At 37.0% G+C, this 26,484-nt stretch overlaps 1 protein-coding gene and 1 pseudogene across 1 annotated transcript in view; one reads left to right on the top strand and one right to left on the bottom strand.

The window, feature by feature from the left end:
* LOC122811500 (ferritin light chain, oocyte isoform-like) overlaps positions 1-26,484 on the top strand; it is a gene marked incomplete in the record, with an annotated part of 131,757 nt that overhangs the window by 41,633 nt on the left and 63,640 nt on the right.
* Positions 10,629-26,484, bottom strand: part of LOC122811501 — a 34,098-nt pseudogene continuing 18,242 nt past the window's right edge.

Below are 26,484 nucleotides of genomic sequence, written 5' to 3'. Positions count from 1 at the left end.
CCCAAGCCACATGCACACACATGTGTGCGCACACACACACATTCACACTTTCACTACACACATTCGCACTTTCACTACACACGCACACACCCCTTTCGTCACCTAGATAAACTTAGAGACATTAATCTATTCATCCATACACACATACAGCTACCTAACTTACACCCTCTAAATTGATTCTGTGAATTGCTCAGCTGCATAAATGCCTTACCACAGGCAGTTTGGGGTGGGGAGTAAGCACATGGCTACTGAGCATCTGCCTTTCCCCTGGAATGCCTCATTGGCTTTTAGCACAACTGCAGAGACAGCCCATTGTGATGCTGCACATCTTTGTACAAAACACAGTGGTAGAGCTGTCCCTGACATCAGAAAGGTTACTGCAAGGTGTACACACAAAATACATCTTCCAGTAATCTTTTTGAAGTGGGACTCTTGGTACTCCTCTTGTGGATTTTATGGTTAGAATACTACCTGATATGTGTGTGGAGTCCTTGAGACCAGTACAGGATGTGAAAATGAGGCAACTGTCAGTGTTAACTTTCAGTAAATCTTACAGAAGGTACTGTTGTGTAATAACTCACTATAACAGTGCATATGTGAATAAAGTAATTGCTGCAGGATATAGATATATATGAGTTTTAAATTTGTTCAGGTTTGAATGACTATTGTAGGTCTCCACAAAAAAAAAAAAAAAAAAAATACATATATATATATATATATATATACATATACATATACATATATATATAGATATATATATATATATATATACATATACATATATATATAGATATATATATATATATATATATATATCTATATTAGAAGCTGGAAATACTGAAATATAGAATTTCAGTGTTTCGCGCCCATAAAGTCGAATCCTGGAAAGAACGAAAACTCAGAAGCGTGAAATTCAAATCTCGCATACCGGAGATTTTGAATTAGCGCTTCTGCTGTACACAAACACACACCTTCCTCCCCACACACAAACACAAGCTCTGTCCTACATAAAAGCAGGGGGGCAAACCCCCCTGCACCACCCATGTGGGGGGCTGCGCCCCCCCACTTATATATTCTAACTCTGAGGTCGCACTACATACAAAAACACACAAAACACCACCACACAAGCTACATTCTCCTCACACACACACATCACAGTAACAAAACACACACCACAGCCCCTACTCAAAACCCTTAACACATAAGCACTTACCTGAATCCATAACCACAGCGAATCACCAAAAGTGCTAATTCAAAATCTCCAGTATGCAAGATTTTGAATTTTGCGCTTCTGAGTTTTTGTTCTTTTCAGGATTTGACTTTATGGGTGCAGAATACTGAAATTTGATATTTCAGTATTTCGAGCTTCTAAAGTGAATCCATATATATATATATATATATATATCTATAGTATAGATACATACACACTCTTTCTTGTTCTCTTTCTCTCTCTCTCTCTCTATATATATATATATATATGTATGTATATATCAAAAACACTCTTTTTTTTGTTCTACCTCTGAAACTGGTTTTGTTGCCCGGATGTCCAGTAGGTTTTGAAGCACCAGCGTGGCCAAATAATTCTGATGTTTTGATGTCAAAAGGATGGTGCTGCTATTAGTTTGCTGCAAAGCACTATTTAGTACCTCATTTACATTACCTGCCTGAATGAGACCTCATCTCATATAGAGACCTGAAGCTAGACAGCTGTGTCAGTACTGCTACCAGATGGTTGGACTTTTAAACATAATCCTGTGCAATAAGAAGCTTTGTTTAATGTTAAAATGTAATGCTGTTCATAATGTGTATATTTGTAAAATACTGTTTCCTGTAAGGAGCAATTACTGGTATCATACTTCTGAAGTGTGTAATATCACTTGATAAAATTATTTTATGAGTATATATTTTATGTCATATTTCAGGAAATGTTCAGTTAGATGCACTAAACAGAAACTTTGAGTGTCCCTAATGTAAGACATGCATGGCTTGTTTGGTACATTGTAGGGCATTACCCTATAGAGGGTACATTGTAGAGCATTACCCTATAGAGGGTGTTATGACAAGTAAAAAGGAACTTAATGCGTGCTTTCCTTCTATTACACTGGCTTGCACTGCTACTTTGTGAAAACAAGACAGAAAGTAATGATTATTGACAAGATGAAGCTACACAGATGGCCCTGAGTATGGAATGTATGCTTATGAACTCCTTATGACTTCAGTGCATGTGATGTCAAAAGGGGACTTGTATGTTGCAGTGCTTATGTGCCTGTCTGCCTTAAAAATATGGAGTCCACAAGGAATCTTAAATTATCCTGGAGAAGTAAAAAAATTCTGTAGGAATCATTATACAATACAGAACCATTCTATGCCCAGAAATGCGCATGAGCAGAGCACAACTTCATCATCATCATCATCAAACATCTTTTCCAATTGCAGAAATGATCAAAGAGAACAGATTACAGTGGTTCAGACACATGTGCAGAAAAGCAGAAGACAATCTGGTGAGGAAGATTTGGGACAGACAGAAAGAATATAAGAGGAAATGAGGACGTCCAGCAAAGAGGTAGATGGATTGTGTGAAAGAAGATCAGCGACAGTCAGGCATGAGTATTGAAGAAGGCAGGAGTGTGGCACTGAATTGAGAGAGGTGGCGACAGTTAGCATGATACCCCGACCCCATGTAAAAAATGGGAAAAGGGGGGCTGATGAGGATAAGCCTAAATGAATAAGAGATTAACAAAAACTGAAGTCAGTGCAATTCTTTTTTTTTTCCCATTGCTTTTCTGTCTGAGCTTTGAGAACCATAAATGCCCCTTTTCGACTGGTTTTGAGCTTGTTTGCTCCTTGATGTAGGGGACCCAAACTGCACTGGACAAGAACAGATCAGAGGATGCTTTTATCAAGGCATCCACTGAGTATACTTCTCAACCTCTTAGAACAAGAAATCAGGACAAAACCTAAAATAATGGGGGACAAGATAGATTTTAAGTACTGCTTTTATAAAGTTATAAAGTTTTTAGAGTAACAGGATTTGTGTTAGTATGCATTTTCTGAAGGATATGAAGAAGGAAACTCAAATGTGTGTCATTATTTAGTAACTTCAACCTCAGCAAATTGCCAGAAGAACACATTTTATGAGGAGCAGGCTAAAAATATGAGGCATAAATCTTGGACATTCTGGGAAAATCTGGACAGTTGAGAGTTATGCCCTGAGGTGTTTGTGTCCCTGCCTGTATTTCTTCTTCCACAAGCCAGTGAGGGATGAGTGTCTTCATCCCAATGGCCAGAGGGTCTGAATTCACCCTCCCAGACTGGTATTATCTTTGTTATAAAGTGGACACCAATTGTCCTCAGACCAGAGAACTACATGGAATATTGTCCCTTTAATGGCTACATTATTCCAGACAGAGGATAAGGAGGCATTTTTCTATTAACTTAGCCCCAACAAGCTGCATCTCTGCTGCCAACAAGTCTCTGCTTGCTGGTTGTGAATGAGACTAGTGACAATAATGTTGCAGTTAATATTGAGTCAGGAACCTCAGAATACAAGGTCAGAAATCCTCAAAATCAGAAATAGGAGATATACAAGAGGATTAGGTATACTTAAAATGACATCTGCACAATCCACTGTTACAGTAAAGGAGTTCACAAATAAGGCATTTGCATCTAGGTACTGATATCAGGTTTATTAACTTATATTAACATGTTTTGACTGATATGCATACAATGTTCCTGTTAAAGGACTTAATTTTCTCTCTGGACCTGTGGGCATTTGCTAATAATATTAGATCTGCATACTTTTATATGAAACAGTAATTTAAATGCATAATCTGAGGGGTTCAGATGCAAACAATATATTATACCCTCGTCAGACTTCCTGCCTATACACCCCATACTGGGTACATTTACAGGAGAACAAGGTGAAATTCTGAGATCATCAGTTGCTCAAAGCATAGGATGCCAAGGAACACAAAGACAATTGTGGTTTTCCACTGGAAATCGTTGCTGGTCCAATTTCTAAATGTACACCAACAATAGTTCCCTTGTTTTTTGAGACTTTTCCCTTTTTTGAGTTGGTGCAGATTATACATATAACTTTGGGGAGTGTGGGCACTTGTCACCTGCAAAAAACACTGCATGTTTCATTGTTTCATTTTTCATCCTCTTGGTTTGGGGTTGAAGCTGATATTACTACTCAAATTAAACAAGACAAGTTATCAAGCATTCTATTTTATCTAAATGTGAAGGTGAACCATAAAAGAGCTCAAGAACAATGGAAGTATTGCAATAAAGAGTTCAGAAATGAGGCAATAAAATCATAGTGTGATCTAAGTGTTTACTACGTCACAGTACCTATTATGTTAAATGATGAACACGCATATCAAGAAGCTTCTTTCCTTTGCTTGCACATCCTTTTCTTCTATGTAAATCACAGCTTAATCTTTAAACATGCCTGGAATGACTGGTGCATTGATAAGTGCATTCATTATTTAAAACATTTATATGTATAGAATGTCTAAAACATATAAAGATCCCGATTTTCCTTCAGTGCATCCTATTTTATGACACTCTGAAATTATAGAAGCAAAGTATACTTCTGTGGACTGTGTTGTATCTATCATTCTATTTATAGTCTTCATTGACTTTGCAAATGTAGACACACTTCGGCAATCAAACAATGACATGTTACTCCAGATGGTTAGAAACTAATCCTTGGAACAGGCGAAAAAGAAAACTGTTTTTTTTTTTTTTTTTTTTCTGTAGGAGGGCAAGCCCCCTGCACCCCTTGATAATTATATATAAATTAACTCATAGATCATACAATCCCCGGGGAAAGGGCATATTCCTTTACCCAGGGGACTGGCTATCTCGCACATTTGTTGACAATCTATATTGGTCCCCTGAATGCCCCCCCATGTAGGGAGGGTGACTGTTGCTGCTTATTTATTCCAGCTCTGAGACTGCACAATCCTTCTGGAAAGGACGTATTTTTCAACACTGGGGATTGTTGATCTTGCACACCTGTCGGCTATCTGCTCTGTCGACATTAGGAACTTTCAGCTATTTTAACTAATCCTACACACACACACACACACACACGTGTGTATATATATATATATATATATATATATATATATATATATAAAATATATTGTATATATATATTTATATATATATATATATATATATATATATATATATATATATATATATGGGATTAGTATTAGTTAAATAGTTGAAAGTTTCTTATATGTATAGTAGCAATACATAATGGTATGGGTATATGATATTAAGGAAAACAGGAGGAGGAAGAAAGGTAAGGGTGGAACAAAATCTGAGGTACTAAATGTGTATTTATGGAGAATCATTGAACTACTGACAAAAAAATTGCTGTTCAGGATGACCGATTAGTTATTTTGGAAGAGAATAATAGCAGGAGATTACATTGTGTGATTCTTACACATTTACAACTTGTGCATTTAATAAGGTGTTGTTTAAGAGCTGATCTAAATTTTGAGTATTCTGACTATGTATTATTGTTTCTTTTGTTAAAGAGAATTGGATTCTCAGAGTTTTGGTGCAAGGCCTAAGATGCTGGGATTTTTTATATGAAGTTTTGTGAATGTAGTCAGAAGAGTAGGTCAAAGTAATTTTAGTGGGAGAAAGCCCAGTAGGAGATCACATCAGTGTTGAATTTGGAGCCATTTTGCCTTAGAAAGGTTTGAGCAATGATATTATAATTATGGGGCTAAAGTGACAGATTGCACTGCTGATGGTTTGTAAAAACATTCTATTTCTGGAAGACTAAGGCTTTAATGGGAAGACCGTATTCTAACAGAGGAAGAAGTATACCCTTGCCTATGGCTGTCCTGCCTTTATATAATAAAAATAGAGCTTTTTTTAAGTTCAGAATATTTTGTTTATTTTGGTTTTGGCTTTAAATTTGCAATTGGAAATTTGTGTTTAGTCAAGCCATAATTCTAGCTATGGAAAGTGTTTGGCAGTTTCTAACTGTTTGCTGTCTTTAATTTTTACATGCCAATTGATGGGTATAGATTTTAGTTTGTGTGATATTCAGAAGACCATGACTTTGCTTTTAGAGGTGGTTGATTTGTAACCAAAAGGTTAGAGTGGAAAGGTCCTGTTCAGGTATTGGCTTAATAGCAAAACAAACAAAAGGAACTGTTCAATAAAACCATGACCAAACCAGTGGTCATGGTTTTATTGGTTTAATAGCAGTAGGGCTTGGTTACAGCTGTAAAGGACTGTGTCATCTTTGTAAAAGAACTGTAATGGGTAACGTCATCTGTGTAAAGTAGAAGGTTGTTTTGTATGAAGTTGGATGAGAAAACACTGAAAAAAGAAAACATGACAGAACAGATCTTTGTGGCACCCATAGTTTGAGATGTGTATTCAGGAAAGTGAAGAATTAATTTTGACATTAAACATCTGGTTAGAAAGGTAGCTTTTGAACCAGCTTGTGATAGTGGAACTGAGACCTGAATTTATTGATATTGTTTTTTAAGAGTTTATGTTTAGTGGTGACAAAACCTTTTGTTAAATCATGAATATGGATCCTTTATCCATGGTTATAAGAGTATACTGAGTACTCAATAAGGATCCAAATTGCTGCCATGATACTCTTCCCAGATCCGAATCTATGTTGGTGATGGGAGTGCATGATGTAGTTCTTTAGGTAATCTGTAAGTTGTAAACAAACTACTTTTCTAATATTTTCCTGGTGTTGTGAGCACAGAAATGAGTCTGTACTAGAGCAGGTGTTAGGTCTGGGTGCTTTAATAACATTATGTAATTTATTTCTGCTGTTAAATACTTTATTTTTATGGATATTAGACCATGGCATTAGTTTTTAAGTTTCTCATTATATCTGGTACAGATAGGACCTGCTTTTTCAATGCAGTTATTTAACATGTTTGAGTAGAAGTTAGGGGCACAGGTGACAACTTTAGCAATGGGTTCCAGCAGAGAAGGGAAGACTGAGCGTTAGTATATACTTGTTAACTGTAATGAATGAACTAAATGTTGACGACATTAACATTGAAATGTCAGCATAGGCAACAAAACATAAACATGCTTCTGTGCTCTTACAACCTGTGACAAAAATTAATTTCAGTTCCGAGATCGCACAGTTACCAGGGAAAGAGCATATTCTCCAACCGCAGAGATTGTTGATCTAAAACTCTGAAACACTCACTGACCATCTGTTTTGTCATCCAAAGCATGTTAAAACAGAGGTTGACATTTGATATTTTGTATATCATATATATATATATATATATATATATATATATATGAGCAATAGAAAATATCTAAATAGCATAAAATGTACAGCAAAATATCTAAACACAAATATTGACAAAAATCTAACCACAGCAACTGCCTCGACACCCCCTACAAATTATATATACCAACTCTGAGGTTGCACAACAGTGGGAAAGGCCATACACCTTTTCGTACTATGAATTTAATCTTGTGAATATTTTGTGCTTAGATATTTTTAAGTTTAGGGATTTTTGGGTTTATACATTTTGCTTGTCAGTCTTATGCTGTTTAGATTTCTAGTACTCTTGTGTGTGTACATATATATATATATATATATATATATATATATATATATATATATATATATATATTCACACCAAAATGAAAAAATGCAAATATATTAAACATAAATCACTCGATATTTGCATTTTGAATACGTATAACAATGAAAAGAATTAGAAGGAAATAAAACTTTTCCTTCTCCAGCTACTAAACGTGAAACCTTACCACTACAGACAACCTAAATTTGTTTGAATGGTAGTAAAGTCAAGAAAAGTATTTTTCTAAGTTTTTGGGTTAGAGTTAAGGTTAGCATGTTTTATTAGTAAAGTGTTGTAGGGAGGTAAAGCCAGCCAACCCTACTAATGTGTGCTAATGCTAACCCTGCCCCAATCCTAATCCAACACTGTACTTTCGGTAGCACTACCACTACACAACACAGACTTGAAACCACACACCACAAAAACACATATGTTTACTTCATCTATCCCAGACTTAACTGTTTTTCTAACCCTGTCTAGTAACTCTCACACACACATGCATCACAAAAGTTATTACCTTTCTTAACCTTTACTCTAACTATAAAGATTGCAAAAATTGCACACACATACACACTCACTTCTGTCATTAATTCAAACGCCCATACACTCACCTTCCGCAAGCAGACTTATCATTTTGACATAACATACACATGCTCATACATCCACTCAATCAAATGGGCAAACACAATACTCCGTCAACTCAAGCATGCATGGACAGTCAGATAAAGGTGTCAGTTGACTATAATTTACCATGAAATTATGACTTGCATACCCCTGGCTTCTGCACTTCTTGTGGTTCCTAAAGAGATGCCATTTTAGTATCAGTACAAGTTAGTAAAGTTAAATGCCTCACCTGGATTGTATGTATATCTTCTCCAGATTTCTAGCAAGGATGTGGCTGAAAACAGTCTCTTCAGTCTTACCTGAAAAATAAATGGTTATTTGGATGCCAAGGTTACTCTGAATGTTTACCGGAAACTACCAACATATAATTGCACTCACTTTTCTCTGCAGCTGCTTGGTTTAGTCCATTAGCTCACCTACTTTCTCTTAGAGGCAGAAATAACAGTCTGGAGAGGAGTAACAACTAGAACTGACAGTCTGGAAGGGTAATTATCTTACCCTTATTCTCAACAATATCTCAAAGGCTGGAATTATGGCTCATACATTTAGTGATTAAGTTTCATCATTGCTGTTTATGGTCATTGCAGGATCCTAAAAGCACATTAATGCTGTTACTCAAGGAAAGCAAGAACTATTGGCTTAGCCCATTTCTATTATGTTCATGAAGGTAGTAACTAGGGATTTCTAATGCATGTTAGTCTTGACTGAGAGGTACATTACAGCATTATAACAATTTATTAATTTCTGTCCTTAATGATACGGCACACATTCACCAAAAATGTGTATTTGTTTACATTGCTTACATTTTGTTATGTGCTATTTCCTTGTTGAATAAATACAGGGGGAATGATTTATACTGAAAAAGTAATACAAAAATATGCTTTTTTTGTTCAACTAAAATAAATTAGCCTCCTTTCATCCCAAGCATCTTGTCATAACTGCCATCTAACATGTTACATTGTGTAAGGTACCTTTAAAATACTGAACAGAATAGATATTTTCTGCATGACAAAGTGGTAAACCTACCAGTAAACCAGAAGAAAATATCTGTTTACAGCGTTTTTTAAAGCCAAGAAAATAATGATAAAAATAATCATCATCATTGTAACGCCCCACCACTGGACCAGTAATCAAGAAGCCTCAGTGCTCACCACTAGCAGCAGTAGGGGACATACATTGAGAGGATAACAAGGTAAACAAACAATATTTCCAGATGTAGCTCTCTCCATTAAGTGCAATTTCCCTTAAAAGTACACAGAGACCACAGTCAGTCCGGGACTGGTTTCTACCTCTTTCTCCAGATCCCCAGTAAAACTCCCCACTAGCACAGCTATAGAGTTGAGATCTAAGTGACCAAGCCAAGACCTCCAGCACTCTCTCTGACCAGCCAGTGCTTCATGTCCCTGCCAATGTAGCTGACACACACACACACACACACACACACACACACACACACACACACACACACACACACACACACACACACACCTGGGAAAGACGGGCACAGGTTTATTAACTATGCCCACTTCTGCCCAGACTATAAGGTAGTTATCACTGCTACCAGTCACTCCTTATCAGCTGCTTTAAGGCCCTTAACAAATGGTGCCCAATCTTACTGTGTAAAATTACTATTAATACAAATGGTAGTTTGACCAAGAGCAAGACTATTAGGAGTGGCCCCCAGTGTCACCAAATAAATATGCAAGTACTCTCAGAACTTAAATATTGATGGCAGATGGTAGCATTTAGCACCTACCTGTAAAAATACATAGACAAGGGCTTCTCCTCAGATTTTTAGCAAATGCTGGAAGTCATAAAACAATAAAACACTTCCAAGACAATACAGAAAACCTCTCAGCACAGACTCTATGTCTACGGCCTACCCTATAAATTAATTTAATTTCAGCTATTTTTCTAAAATTTACTAGACTAAGATTAACCTCCTGTATCCCAGTTTCCATTGTTAAAATACATACACCTAAACAGTTACAATAGTGCATGTACATTTCTGTTTTGTTCCAGTAGGGCATACTTTGGATACATTTCAAGCACTTTGCAAAAACCTTTTTCAACATACGTCTGTACAAACACGTTTGATATACACACGACATACAGTTCTAATACAGTTGTAACACAAGCATCTTATATGAATCATGTTGATATTCACAAATGACATATAATTATTTACAAAATTCCAGATAGCTGTGCTGGCAGTATCTCCCTTTGTCACAATCATATACAAGAACATGTCTTAGAATGCTTTTGTTACACTTTGTATTTATTAGAGAGTCCAGCATGGTTACTGTATCAGAAAAGCATTAACCATCAGACTGCATGCTTGAATATGGAAAGTATATAAGTCTAGGGCTTGACAGAAGAGGCTGAATCTCTAGGATGAATTCAGTTTCCACTCCCCAGAGTATGCTTATTGAAGAGGTACTCATCCAGCCCATTCTGGGGGGCACTGACACTTTTGAGGTTGCTGATATAGTTTCTCAGTTTTTTGATGTCTTCATCCTGCTCATCTAGGAATTTGGATATGAGGAAGTCACAGAGCAAAGGAAACATAAATAAGTCAAATACAAAAAAGGAATGATATAGCCACATCCTCATGAAATCTGTCTTGTTCTTTTAAAATTAGTGGTCCTCCCCTTAAATTGCTAAAGATTGTTACCCTAAGTTTCATATCTTCCTAACTGCTTAGTGCAGATTGCAGTTCTCAAAATATTTACTCATTTTTGTCCATATTACTTTAAAAACCTGCAAAATCTGGGGCAAGACTACCAATCACTGGAGAGCCTACATCCACTTTTCAGTAATCATCTTGGGTTTAGTGTTTCTGTTTTGCTCCAGGTGACAGAAAGATCAGGGGGACATTATTTCTTAACCTTCCTAGAGACTACAGATTACTGGAAAGCCTGATAATTGCTTCTTAGGAGACAGCTTTGGGTTTTGGTCCTGATGAGAGAAGGAGCAGAGGGGCATTGATTCCTGACTGTCTCTGATTTTGTGGTGTGTAACATTTTTGATTGGTCTGGTTGCTCTCCAGGCATCTACTAGTAGAAGGCTACAACAAGTCTATAGACCCATGCAACAGCTGGTACAAGACTGCTGATCCATAAAGGGTAGAAGGCCTGCTTCAGCATTTTGGGATAAGTGCTACTGTTTTGCTTTTAGTGAGAGCAGAAGCAAAGTTTCATTGATTCTCAGCTGTTTGAAGCTGTGGTGAGACCAACACTAGTAGAAGACAGGTAGCAGCCAACATGTGAATCACCACTATTTATAATTCTTGACAAACATTATTTTATCATTTTAGTAAGTACTGCTACATTAGTTACTGTCTAACCCAACTTCAGAGTATCTCCCTAAATGGGTTACCCTTACTTAATCGACAGACCACTCCATCGACGCTGCAAAACATTGACAACCAGACGGCTGACATTACTCACACAGTAAAGAACCTGAACTTTGGCCAGTACCCCCGCGGTAGTGTGTTCTCGGAGTTAGAATATTAAGTAAGGGGGGTGTGGGGGTCATAGCCCCCCACATGTGTGTGTTTGTTTTAATAGTAGGTTTCTACTTGTGGATAGGCAAACAGTTACTTACCATGTGAGTAACATTGGCCGTCAGGTTGTTGATGTTTTGCGGCGTCGATGGAGTGTGTGTCGATGGAGTGGTCTGTCCGGTAAGTAAGGGTAACCCCTCCTTAAATACATCATTAGCTACTGTCTAACTTAACTTTAGAGTATCTCCCCAAATACTTCATAAATCTTCAGAGTCTACTATAGTAGTTTCTTTTCCAAACCTGAGGTACTCTACAAGCCGTAGTCCTCCACTCTCTGGCAACATGGGTCACCAATCTGCTCTCACCCCATTTGTGACCAATCTGGTTGCATTAGGTGCTCTTAAGACCATATGCAGATGTCTTATTATTACTGATTGTTCACTACTTCTACCAGTTAAAGTACAAACTGTAAGAGATGTAAATATTTAAGAAACACAGAGCAATCGTCTTGTATCAGTCCACTACCATTAAGCATAATACCCCCACAATTTCACAACAATCACAGAACACTGCTAGTCGCAACAGTCACAGCACACTGCTAGACACATAACATATGCTGAGTCTGTAAAGAAAAAATTGCCAAAACCTCTTAGAACTCACTGTAAAATATCCCAATCTCCACCACACAAGGCAATACCTATTCCTTCTCTACTCATACATACTGCAAATCCTTACAGCTCAACCAAGGGTCATCAGGAAAGCAGACCTAAGCCCATAAGGTCCACTATGTTTGCTTTCACATTGAGAAGAGAAATGTTTTATTCTGTAGTTTGGCGTACAAACTCCATACTCAGCAGACTGGGCAAGAACAGGGTGACTGCAATCTGGCTGTCAGGATCCAGGCTCTGTGATGTTACAAGCCCCTAAGTTCCCCTAAGCAAGACAAATATGACTACAGTCTAGTAGTGGCCCATGTGGGAGTGAATAAACTGAGGTGCTTCACCCAGAGACATGCACAGACATGATGGAACTTGCTATGCATGGGTTAGTGTCAGAAAAGACACTGGACTTGAATAGTATCTTCTTTTCATCAAGGATGATTCCTAGATGCAAAAACAAGATAAGATACAAAAACAAGATAATTAGCTTTAACAATTGGTTAAGTAGTTGGTGTTATTCTAAGGGGATCCAGTATATGTCAGCCTGGGATAATATGGTAGATAAGTTTTCCTGTTTCACCAGGGATGGCTTAAACCTGTCATATCAGGGCTTCTGCATACTGGTTAAAACCTTTACTGATCCCATTGTACCTTTTTTAGGTAGACTGCTCCGACTGGACATTCTTACATAGAAAACATAAACTCAAACTTAGACAACATGAAGGTGCACTGCTGATTGCTAGGAGTCTAAATAGAAAGATGCCAGAACTCGAGGCCCTCCTGCAATTCGAACATGTTCATATTTATGAAGTTGCTAAGACATGGTTTCAGTACAGTGATACCCCTCCCTGTGTTCCAGGGTTTAGTAACTATCATGTTTTCATATCCTTGAAAAACTGCAGGAGAGTATCTGTATGTGTTAGAAACACAATTACTTCACATAAAATTACCCCCAATCCTAACATGAAGTTCCCGGAGATCCAACTCATCCTTAAGAATCGAACAATTACTTTATTACTAGCTACAGATCCCCATCATTGTTACCCAAAGATCACATAAATTACCTCAACACAACTGAGGCATTAAATATCAAACATGATTAGTGGACTTCATTCACCCAAACATTGACTGGCACACTTACACCTGTAAAAATAGTTATGGTCATCATTTCCTAGACTCCATTAATACCAATGCATTGGTGCAAATTGTAAAACTACCCACTGGAGGATTTAATATCCTTGATTTGGTCCTTATCAACCTAGACCCACCTGCACATCATCCCACATTTCATCATTCCTGGTTAAATATGACCATGAGTCACTAATTTTCTCTGTGAGGCCTAGTGGTACCACTCTCCCCACCAAATGATACCATCTTTAGGAACCTCTCCAAGGCAAACCTACTAAAGTTTGTAGATGTAGAAGACTTATGTAACTTTTCAACAATCCTTTGCAAATGCACCTGCCCGAGAGGGCTGCCACATTTAACTTTGACTTTTACCAACTCCTGAACAGCTGCATATAAAAGTCAGTTCATATCTACCCTAAATACAATGGCAAATTCAGGAATAACCCTCTCTGCTGGAACTCTCCCATTAATAAACTATACAACAAAAGAAGGAAGATAATAAAAAAATTGCAAAAATTCTTCACTTTCCTACCCCCAAGACTACACTGAAACATAATAGCAAATAACTTAAAAACCCTATTAGAAAATGTAAAGCAGAGTATAAACTTAAAGTTGCTACATATTCTATAGGAAACTACAAATCTTTCTTTATGTCAGAAAATAAGGGATAATGTCCAAAAATTCATGGAGCTGATCCATAATAATATCACCCATTCTGACTCCCAAGGATAGAACTAGTATGTTAGCAGACAAATTTAGTGCTACCTTTATTCCTCCTACCAACATTGTTGCCCTCACTATCCCTGAGAATTTAGTTTCCCCTGAAATCACTTTGGAACAAGTCTTAGAATCCCTGTCAATGCCCCCAAAAATAATATTTCCATGGGTCCAGGCAACATTCCAGGCAGTATTTTCATCAGTTCTAAATATGGTCTAGTTGAGCTTCAACTTAAAGTGTTCAACCTCAACCTGTCTTCAGGGTTTGTTCCTAATGCCTGGAGAACAGCCACTGTGACTCCCCTACATGAGGGTGGCCATGTACAAGCCTGGGTAAATGCAGACCCATCAGCCTCACTAGCTTTATAAGCAAAGCCATGAAACATATCATAGTAGAACTCATTTATGCAGACATAGGCAGTTTAACTGATCTAGATCCCAACCAGTTTTGGTTTTCTGAAGGTGAGGTCCTATGTCCTGATCCTAGTAAGCCTCTTGAAAAAATTACAGGGGCTGTGGCCAGTGGTCAGTATGTGCATATTGCTTATCTAAACCTGGCTTACGCTTTTGACACTAACTCCTATGCTCATATTATTGGCAAATTAATAAGGTTAATGTAAACCTATACATTGTCTGCAGGATTGCAAATTAGCTGTCCAACACACTCAAGTTGTGAAACTTGCTGGTTCCCTCACTAAATGTAAAATTGTAACTAGTGGGTGCCACATGACTCAGTTCTGGCCCATCTCCTGTTTGGCATTTACTTTTCAGACATCCAAGCCAATATTCCTGACGTGTGGCTGACCAAGTTTGCTGAGGATTGCAAACAGGCTACTGTTATGTGTTCATCCACTGTTACAAAACCTCCAGCGAGGATTGGAATATGCATATACATGGTATATCAAAACCAGTTTCAAACTAAATGAAAAAAGTGAAGCCTAGTAGCATTAGCAGAAAAGTTACTCCCACCTCATGTTAAAAATGGTACTCTTCTTCAGAGAGATATGGTCATAAGAGACCTAGATACTTATGTGGATAACTCTGTCTCATTCAGCTTTTATGTTTTCACCTTAGTCAGGAAACTCTTTTATCTGGCTTAGTTAATTTCAAATGGAATATCTTTAAGATCAAAATAAATCATTCTACCACTGTACTTTTCCCTTATCATACCCCTCATTGAATATATTGCACCCTTTGGTATGCAGAAATCCAAGCATATTTCTCAAATGGAAAGGTGCCAAAGATTTCTAACCAAGAAAATTAATAGTCTTAAATCCTTCAACTTCATAACAGATTAGCATGACTCTCCTTATACTCAATAACCTGCAGGTTGGATACACTATCCCCTTATACTCAGTAACATACAGGTCGAATAGAATATCCAGTTATACTCAGTAAGCTAGAGGTTGAATACAATATCTGCTTATACTCAGTAACCTACAGGTTGAATACAATACCCCCTTATACTCAGTAACCTACAGGTCGAATAGAATATCCCCTTATACTCAGTAACCTACTTTTTGATACAATATCCCCTTATATTCAGTAAGCTAGAGGTTGAATACAATATCCCCTTATACTCAGTAACCTACATTTTGAATACAATATCCCCTTATACTCAGTAACCTACAGGTTGAATACAATATCCCCTTATACTCAGTAACCTACATTTTGAATACAATATCCCCTTATACTCAGTAACCTACAAGTTGAATACAATATCCCCTTATACTCAGTAACCTACAGGTTGAATACAATATCCCCCTTATACTCAGTAACCTACAGGTCATATACAATATCCCCCTTATACTCAGTAACCTACAGATTGAATATAATATCCCCTTATACTCAGTAACCTACAGGTTGAATACAATATCCCCTTATACTCAGTAACCTACAGGTTGAATGCAATATCCCCTTATACTCAGTAACCTACAGGTTGAATACAATATCCCCTTATACTCAGTAACCTACTGGTTGAAAACAGTATCCTGTTATACTCAGTAACCTACAGATTGAATATAATATCCCCTCATACTCAGTAACCTACAGGTCGAAAACAATATCCTCTTATGCTCAGTAACCTACAGGTTGAATACAATATCCCCTTATACTCAGTAACCTACAGATTGAATATAATATCCCCCTTATACTCAGTAACCTACAGGTCAAAAACAATATCCTCTTATACTCAGTAACCTACAGATCAAATACAATATCCCCTTATACTCAGTAACCTACAGGTCGAATACAATATCCAGTTATACTCAGTACCCTACAGGTTAAATACAATATCCTAGCCTAAGGGATAAGTTACCATTACAATTCAAAGTACTTCTTTGGCTACCATTAAGGCTAGTCTTGATAACTGGATAGGTAGACACAAATTTAAATCAGCGTTGTCATGCACGGCCCTGCTCAGTTTGGGAGATGAGCACTATTGGAAAGGATAGCAAGAGTGTTTAAGTCTGTCTGCTTAAAGGTGTATGTGGCTCAGTATTTTATGTGATCACTCGCCTGTGTTCTTTTGTAACTGTCTGTTTGAACCTCAAACCACGACATTGTCTTGTATCTCCTTACTGATGATCTTGAAGCAGAAACAAAAAAGTGATGGTTGAAAACAAAGGATGTTACTCTTGAAATGACATTGATGTTCAGCAGAACTTCTACTTTGGAACTTAAATTTTACTTATATATGCATTTTTAACCTGCTTAATCTTTCATCGGGTGGACTTAGTGGAATCAAATCAATTGCATTCATATATGCATAGTGTTTATTTCTTTATTTCTATTTGATAACCGGGTAGATGAACTGGTCCATTAACTCATTTCAGTCAAGACCCGGATACAGCAAGTGGTACAAGAGTGTTTGGGGGGATTATTAAGGAATCTGTGTCTATCAAATACAAGGCAGAAATATTCTTTAGCTGGAGTACAAGTACCCTTTGTAAGAATGTAGTATGATTTTGTAATCCAGCTGACTACAACTTGGAGAAGGGCCTTGCTTCTGGATATCAAGCAAAAGAAAGGAGGACTTGGTGTACAAGAGACAGATCTTCCTTTGAGAAATGGTCTTTGGAGCTCTCTGTAGCAGTCACCTGACCAAGGCTAAGCAGTATTATGGCCTAAACTAGGCAATATTCATGAGAGATCAACAACTGCAACCTGAAACACGATGTAAAGAAGCAACAACCACAAATACCACTCGATGTTTTAATAAAAACTGGAAAAAACTTCTCTCTCTGACGTCTCGGCCACAAGCCTTCAAGGAGTATAATGCACACGAAAAATACACAGCATATATATACAAATGCAACTGTTAATTAGCCATGCAGCATTTAACAATTAATTAATTATTGCTTTCCAATTGAATTCCTCATTTAAACCACATGGTGACATTGTCTTGAACTTTAAAATATACAATGCTTCTTTTTGTATTAAAACAGATTTAATATCCACAAAACAGTTTACAGGTATATAAATTTGTTCTAAAATAGTTGCTTTGAGACAGTTACTTCTTCCCCCATGAAACTGAGAAAAATGAAGTGCTACAGGGCTGTCTTCCTTACAATTATCAATATTTATAATATGTTCTAAAAGTCTTAATTTGAATGCCCTCTTGGTCTCTCCAATATAAAACTTTTTGCATGGGCATTTCAAACAATAAATTACACCTATTGTGTTACAGCTGTAAACATTTTTAACATTAAATTTAATATTATTAATAACATCAAATGAAGGTACAATAAATTTACAAGCCTTACATTTACCACAACCAAATGTGCCTAACTTGCTAGGATATTTATATAATGTAAGGGGGGGTAAGCAGAACCTACTCTTAACTAAAAAATCTTTAATGCTCTTTCCCCTGCGATATGAAAATTGTAGATTTGACTTCATCCAATGTTGCACACTATTTAAAGAACATAAAAAATTCCAAAATTGTCTAACAATTTTTATAAATATATCCGTAAAGGAGCCATAGGTAGTTACAAAATAAATAGACTCCTTTGTATCCCAAATTTTATTAGAATCATGCCCCTGTACACCAAAGAATTTTTTATTATTCTGATTCTTATTATATTTTGTTTTACCATTGAAAAGTCTATCCATACTATTATACAAGATTTCATAACTATAACCTCTAGATACAAATGATTGTACCATAGAAGTCAGTTCTTTCTCAAAATTTTCAGATTTATTGCAAAGTCTATATATCCTTAACATTTCACTATAAGGAAGGGAATTTAAAGTATGTGGTGGATGGCCACTGGTGCCATATAAATACCGAAACCCACCTTGAAATTTACGATTCAGATTTGTGACCAAATTCTTGCCATCCGATATATCTAAAATTACGTCCAAAAAAGGAACAATAGATCCAATTTTTAAATCCTCTAACTGTAGATTCCATCTGTTCATATTCAAATCAGCTACAAGTGGTACAAGAGTGTTTGGGGGGATTATTAAGGAATCTGTGTCTATCAAATACAAGGCAGAAATATTCTTTAGCTGGAGTACAAGTACCCTTTGTAAGAATGTAGTATGATTTTGTAATCCAGCTGACTACAACTTGGAGAAGGGCCTTGCTTCTGGATATCAAGCAAAAGAAAGGAGGACTTGGTGTACAAGAGACAGATCTTCCTTTGAGAAATGGTCTTTGGAGCTCTCTGTAGCAGTCACCTGACCAAGGCTAAGCAGTATTATGGCCTAAACTAGGCAATATTCATGAGAGAGCTTTACTAGATACACAAATAGCTGTATAAATATCAGTTATCTAACTAGAAGGGTCATATCATCACAAAAAAGGCACAGCTCTGAAGGAGGCAGCAGGTATAGGTGATGCCAGTGAGAGAAAGTAAACAAGACATAAAATAACTAAGGTTAATATTCATTAGAACTAAGAGAATATCAGGACAAGAACATTTTAAAAACATTTTTGTGCACATTGCACTAAAGGGCCATTTGTAAAATAGTGACACCCTGACACCCTGACAGTGAATTGAATGTGAATTGAATGTATAACTGATATTATACAATCCTTATAATTCCATTGATTTCATTTACATATCTAATTACCAAATATGAAAACCAACCATATTCAGGATATTACTACCCTAAAACCCGTACAAATACTCTTCCAATGCAACCTACCTTCATGTCTTATATCCAAAACTTATGTGATAAAACCCAAAAACCTAACCACCACCACAACTACAAACTTAATCAAAACCATACCAAATCTAGGCAAATTCAAAAAATATTACTAAAACTCACTAAACTAATAGAATACCTCAGAAAAAACACCATGAAAGATGGAGATATCCACCCTAATCCTGGCCCTCAAACTATACCCAATCCAAATGGTTCATCACCCTCACCAAGGCCATCCAATACCTTCCTGATTTATCATTTAAATATTAGAAGTATCAACAACAAAGTATCTAACCTTCATGCTCTCCTAGCCACCCACCTCCCAGATATACTTTGTGTAACAGAAACCTGGCTTAAACCAGGGACCAAAGATATTGAAATCTTACCACCTGGATATAATATGCATAGACTAGACCGAATAAAAAGAAAGGGTGGTGGTATTGCTGTGCTCTATAACAGCAATCTCTACATTACCTTTAACACTAAACAACCACCCCAAATCTCTAATGCAGAAATACTTGCTTTAAAAATACAGCTAAACAAAGAAAAAAGTATAAATCTATTTACAGTGTATATCCCTCCAGGGAACAATGTGGATACACTGGAAAACTTACTTAACTGGATATCCAACAACTACCCCCAAGAAACTATTATCATGGGTGACGTCAATATTGACTGGAACCTATGCTCTTCAGAAACCAACCCCATCCACATTAACCTACATGGGTTTACCCAGATTATAAATACTACAACTAGAACTGGAAATGTAAACCAAAAAGAAAGTATTTTAGACTGGATTCTAATAAATAGCCAGCCACAAACATAAGTCTGGGACTGCACCAAATGACCTAAGCGACCACCTCATCACATACATAACAAAAAATAAAATAGGCCTATCTACCACTCCCATGTACAGGTCAATTAGAAACAAGAAGCAATTTGACCTAACAAAATTCCAAGAAGAACTCAGATCTTGTAATTGGGCCCCACTAAAGTATCTCCCCCTTGAAGAAGCAGTAACTAGATTTAATACCACCTTCCTAGACATACTTGATAACCATGCTCCAAAAAGGTTAATTAAGACCAAAGTAAACATTGCACCCTGGCTTACAAGGGAAACCAAATCTAAAATTAAAAATAGAAACAAATCCTGGGAAACCTGGCGTGCAACTAAATTATCCCGAGACCGCATCATATTTCAACAAAAAAGAAATGACACAAAAAAAGCAATACTAGCTGACAAAAAAAGTTACTACTGCCAACTACAAAACAAACACCAAAACAACCCGCAAAAATTTTGGGCATGTCTTAACAACCTCTTATGCCCAGGCAAGTCTTCAACTCCCACCCCAGAAACGGTATCAGATAAAACTCCATTAGAAGTAGCTAACACCTTTAACTCATTCTTCACGAGTACTATACAAACCTTAGCTAACCAACTATCTGCTAAATACAGTCCTGTGATGGAGGATATTCCAGTAACTAGACCCACTTTCACTCTACAACCTGTCCCAACAACTAGCATAAGATCCTTATTACAAAAACTTAAACCTACTACCCCCTCCGCTGACCTTCTCCCAGCTGAATACTTACAGAAAGCCGCAAATGTAATAGCCTACCCCATATCAATACTTATAAATCGTACCATCCTGGAATCTTCCATCCCGATAATTTGGAAAACATCCCATGTTATACCTCTTCATAAAGGTGGCTCTTCCACTGAACTGTCCAACTATAGACCAATAGCCATAATGTCCCCTCTTGCCAAAATCATGGAAAAATGTATACATAAACAACTACTTTACTATCTAACCCAGAACAAACTACTGACAAACTCACAACACAGATTTAGACCCAACCACAGCACAACTACTGCACTACTCTCTTTTACTGATACTATAAATTGCAACCGTAATAACAAAATAATATCATCTGCTCTCTTTCTGGATCTTTCAAAGGCCTTTGACATGGTTAACCACCAACTACTTCATAATACTCTAAAAACTTTACAGCTTGACAATCTAACTTTAGACTGGTTTCAAGCTTACCTCTCTGATAGGAAACAAGCAATACTCTGGCAAAATCAACTTTCCAATCTCCTACCAAATACCATAGGTGTGCCACAAGGATCCATACTGGGTCCACTTCTCTTCTCAATCTTTATTAACGACCTACACAAAGCCATCCCTAACGCAACCTGTATACAATATGCTGACGATTCGACCTTAGTCTGTTCGGACACCTCTTTAGACAATCTATTAGCTAAAACTCAATCCTGCTTTACAGCTGTTGAAAACTGGCTAACAGGAAGACAGCTACTTCTTAATCCCAAAAAAACCAAACTGCTTCTTTTTCACCCTACCCAGAAACTGCCCTTCATAGACTTTAGTATACACTCAAATAATGGCACAATTATAACACCTGACCCCCATACTAAACTACTAGGAGTTACCATAGACAATAAACTTAAATATGATATACATATTAATCTTACTATCAAAACTGTCAACAGGAAACTAGGATCATTATATAGAATCAAAGCCTTTCTAACACCTATGGCAAAAATAACTATTGCCCGTACCCACTTATTATCCACACTTCTATATGCATCCCCAATGTTCACTAAGCTGAATAAAACTGAGCTAAATAAACTCTCATGTTCATATAATCACATTGCCAGATTTGCAAATGGTTCACCATATAGAACACACCACTGCAATAACCTAAAAGACCTTGGATGGATAGAACTCCTAACCTCCTTCAGTTGTCTCAACTTACTGAGGCATATAAAATACTTACCCATCCTGAGAAAAACCCTGCTCTAAAGAGCCTAGTCATTCCTTATACTAACCTAAATAGCCTACGCTCCTCAAACAGAATACTTATTCAAAACGTTAAATCCAACAATGCAAGTGGAGATGCTCTATTTGCTAACACTACTGCTAATATATGGAACTCCCTTCCCACCAGTATTACCACAAATACCTCTCTATCATACTTTAAAAAGTCTATTCCAATATTTCAAGTCCCACTGGTTATGCCAATGCTCACACCCTGACTAACTGCCTTGAGTTAACTCACTTCTCTCACCTCTCTCCTCTCAAAAGAATCCCATGGAATCTACCATGTCAGCTTCTTTTCTTTTCCCCTTTTTTCCCCTTGTATTTCTCTTCCCTCTGAACCTCCTTAGTCTTGTATTATCTTTTATGCATGACTAAGTGTTTTTCTTCAATTCATATATCTGTTCTGCGTCTAATTACCCTCTTTTTATCAACTACTTATGTATGTAACTATTAACGCCTGTATCTCTGGCTTCTTCTTTTTTATAAATTCTATAATTGTTGTTTAATTTAATTTAACATCAGTTTTTTTCTATGTAACAATGTATCAACTGTTAAATGTGGAGCTTTTCTCCCCAGGCCTCCGCTGAAAATGGACATGTATCCAGTCGGATTTTCCCGGTCAACAAATGTAAAATAAATAAATAAATAAATAAATAAAATGTCAGCCACAGTAACTGACATGCACTTGAATTACTAAAGATAAACAGCTGCAATAGCTAGACTTCAGCCCCTTTGTCAAGGACAAATGTTCTCCCCGACACTTAAAGTAGTGAGTAAACACATCACAGCACAACTCTTCCAAAAATGTGTTCATACATAATTAAGATTTAAACTGTGACCTATATATCATTTTTCAATACTACAGGTAATCAATTCCTTTGGCAAGGTAGTGGGCACTTCAGAGGTGTACCTACAGATTCTACTCTGCATTTGAGACCATGAATTTGTGGAATTACTGCTACTGGTCTAGTACTGGAAAGGCAGTTCAACAGACTCTATTCATTAATCAGCAATTAAGCATGAACGAAGAATGCAACAAAGTATTATAATGGGGGAAGAAGAGAGGGTCAGATTAAGAAAGGAAAACAGAGCTACACATTTTGTGAGAATCATGCCACCACTGAATAAAGCAAAGGAGAATGAAAACATACATCCCACACCTTCCTTTGCTTTACTGTTCAGTTTTGTGCAATGCTCAGCTTTTATAGAGGAAACAAACGTCCTCATCACAGATAGATGAATAACGTGCCAACTGTGACCTTTGACTACAGGGCGTTTTCCTATGCTGACCCATGTTAACTGTGCCACTGGTAAAGCTGCAAGTTAAAACATGGGATTACGGTTGTAAAAAAAAAAAAAAAAGAAAATGTTATTGTTAAGTAGAGCTAATGGAGCGTATACTTCTGATATGTACATGGGGGTCATCCTTTTCAGTGGCCAGTTTGTCCAGATCCAGTAGAGCCCTGTTCACAGTTTTCTCCAGTTCCAGTGAGATCATGGCTTCAAGCCCATTAGACCATTCGTCCTCCTCAGGTTTCTGGAACACAGTTGTAAAACAGTGTTTGACTATGTTTTATCAAAAAATATGAGTTACTGTTTGTCGCTCTCCTACTTTGAACACAATAGAAAAGCCTGTATGGGTTTTGTTCAAGCTGATTTATTTTATACAAACATCACAATAGAAGTTTACTGATTTAAACTTAAGTAACTTATATACAAACTAACTACTGCGATCATGCATGCTCTCTCTTTGGCTGCTCTCTAAAAATGGCACTAGGAATAGCACGTGTCTAGCATTTATATGTGCACGCACAGTCTTTGACATGCTTCTTAAACACATAGCAGATATACACTCTGATCTACATCCTCCCTGTTTGAGAAAATAGACTATAAAATGTTATGACTCTATTTGACATGCAGAAATCACAAGTAATTCTTTGTCATGAATTTATAAAGACTAAATACACATATATACATTTAAGTCCATGTTGCTGTGTATTTCACACTTGGCTTAGATATTTGTCCATATCATGTGACATAAAACTGGGAAATGGATTTAGCAACTGGAACAGTCTTTACACAATGTTCAACCTTTGGAGTTTTTGGAACATCTTCAGGTATGGAATCAGAGGCTTGAACACACTCTGGGATGGAAACAACATTTGGTTCACTCCAGGATTCAGAACCTGCATAATAAAAACAATGTTGCGATGATTATGATGGTAATGATTCTTGTACAGAAGACTATGTCTTCGATTCCTTCAATACTGCACACCCTCAGATTCTATAAGGTAGGACCTTGGCTCAGGACAAATGCCTGTAATCTGACCAGTCTGGTCAAAGCCTTTCACCATTTGTATTCTGACTGTTTCTCCTTCCCTCAACGGATGAAGTAATATGCTTGATTTGTCATAACTTGACTTCTGGATGGTATGCTTCTTGGATAATTGAGTTTTGATGGTTTTATTGTTCTTAGCTTTAGGCCTTAATAAACTGGAACTAATAAGTACCGTAGTTCTGGTTTGCCTGGATAGAAGTCGTTGAGCAGGTGAGCCAAGAATATCGTCATGCGGTATGTTTCTGAGATTAAGCAAATTCAAAAATACATCTGTGTTATCACGCTTTGATCTTTCAAGTAATTGCTTTGCACTTTGCACTGCATGTTCAGCTAGACCTTTTGACTGCAGATGTTCAGGACTGCTAGTGACATGTACAAAGTCACATTCTCTTGCACATTTCTGAAATAACTGACTGGTAAATGAGTACCATTGTCAGAAATAACTTTGTGTGGATACCATGGACTGAGAAATTAAGTTTTAACTTAATAATAACAGCAGTGGAAGTTTGGTTAGGTAGCAGATCAATCTCAAACCAATTTGAATAAGAGTCTACCAATACTAAATAGTGTTGATTATTCCACTCGAAGATATTAATTGCAACAGCTGACCAGGGTAGTTTATGAACCGGACTTAGCTGAAGTGGTTCTCTTTGCAAATTCGATCTAGAACTATTGCATACTGAACAAGAAGAAAGTAGTTTATCAATGTCTTTCGGTAATGAAGGCCAAAATACTAATTCTCTCGCTCGTCTTATAGTGGATGCGAAACCTGGGTGACCACAATATAAAATCTGGATAAACTCATGTTGTAAGGAAGCAGGAACAACAATTTTAGGACCTTTGAAAATAATGTCATCTTCCATCAACATTTCATCTCTGTAAGGAAAGTAGGGTTGCACTTCAGGTGGTACACTAGATTGCTTCGACGGCCACCCAACATGTAGTGATTGAGCTTTTGCAAAAATTGGATCAGTCTTTGTGTGATCTCTTAACTCATCAAGTCTAGTGGTAGAAAAATTATACACTGCCATCACATCAAAGTCCAAATTCTCTGCATCAAACTGTTCTGTCTTATTTCTGGGTGATCTGGATAAGGTATCAGTCAGATAGAGCAATTTGCCTTTCGTACATACCATTTCTAAGTTGCACTTTTGCAATTTGAGCATCGTTCTTTGTATTCTTGCTGGAGTGGAAAGCATAGGTGTTTTTAAAATAGTAACTAGAGGTTGATGATCTGTTTCAATCACAATAGCTCAACCGTAAATATAATCATGAAACTTGGAACATGCAAATACTATTGCCAAAGGTTTTCTCAATTTTAGCATATTGCATCTCAGTTTGGGTAAGTGTTCTAGATGCATATGCTACTGGTCTACCCTCTTGAAGTAAAACTGCACCAAGACCAGGTTTTGAAGCATCACAGGAAATAATGACTGGTTTGTTCACATCATAGTATCTTAATGTTGGTGGGGTAGCACTTTTTTGCTTAAGGTATTCAATTGCCTTCTGATGCTGTTCTAACCATGACCATGCAACATTTTTGCACATCAGCTCTCTTAAAGGTGCTGCCAGTAAACTGAAATCTGGTATAAACTTGCCTAAATAGTTGACCGTGCCTAGGAAACGCTGTAGAACTTGAACATTGTCTGGTGTTGACATCTCAAGTATAGCTGCTTGCTTAGTCGGGTCTGGTCTTAAGCCTGTACTGATAAATAAATGACCTACATATGTAACTTCTGGAAGTCTGAATTGGCACTTCAGAGGATTGACCTTCAAGTTTACTTCACTTGCTCTGTCTAAAGCTCTCTTAAGATTTCTGTCATGCTCATCTTCCCCTTTGCCTCCAACCAATAAATCATCTACTATTATGGCACAAGGATAACCCAAAAAAATTTGCTCCATTGCATGCTGA

This window comes from Protopterus annectens, chromosome 9.part0 (assembly GCF_019279795.1).
Source record: "Protopterus annectens isolate FY-2018-M chromosome 9.part0, PAN1.0, whole genome shotgun sequence".
Classification (NCBI taxonomy): domain Eukaryota; kingdom Metazoa; phylum Chordata; order Ceratodontiformes; family Protopteridae; genus Protopterus; species Protopterus annectens.
This window is presented reverse-complemented; position numbering and strand designations above follow the sequence as displayed.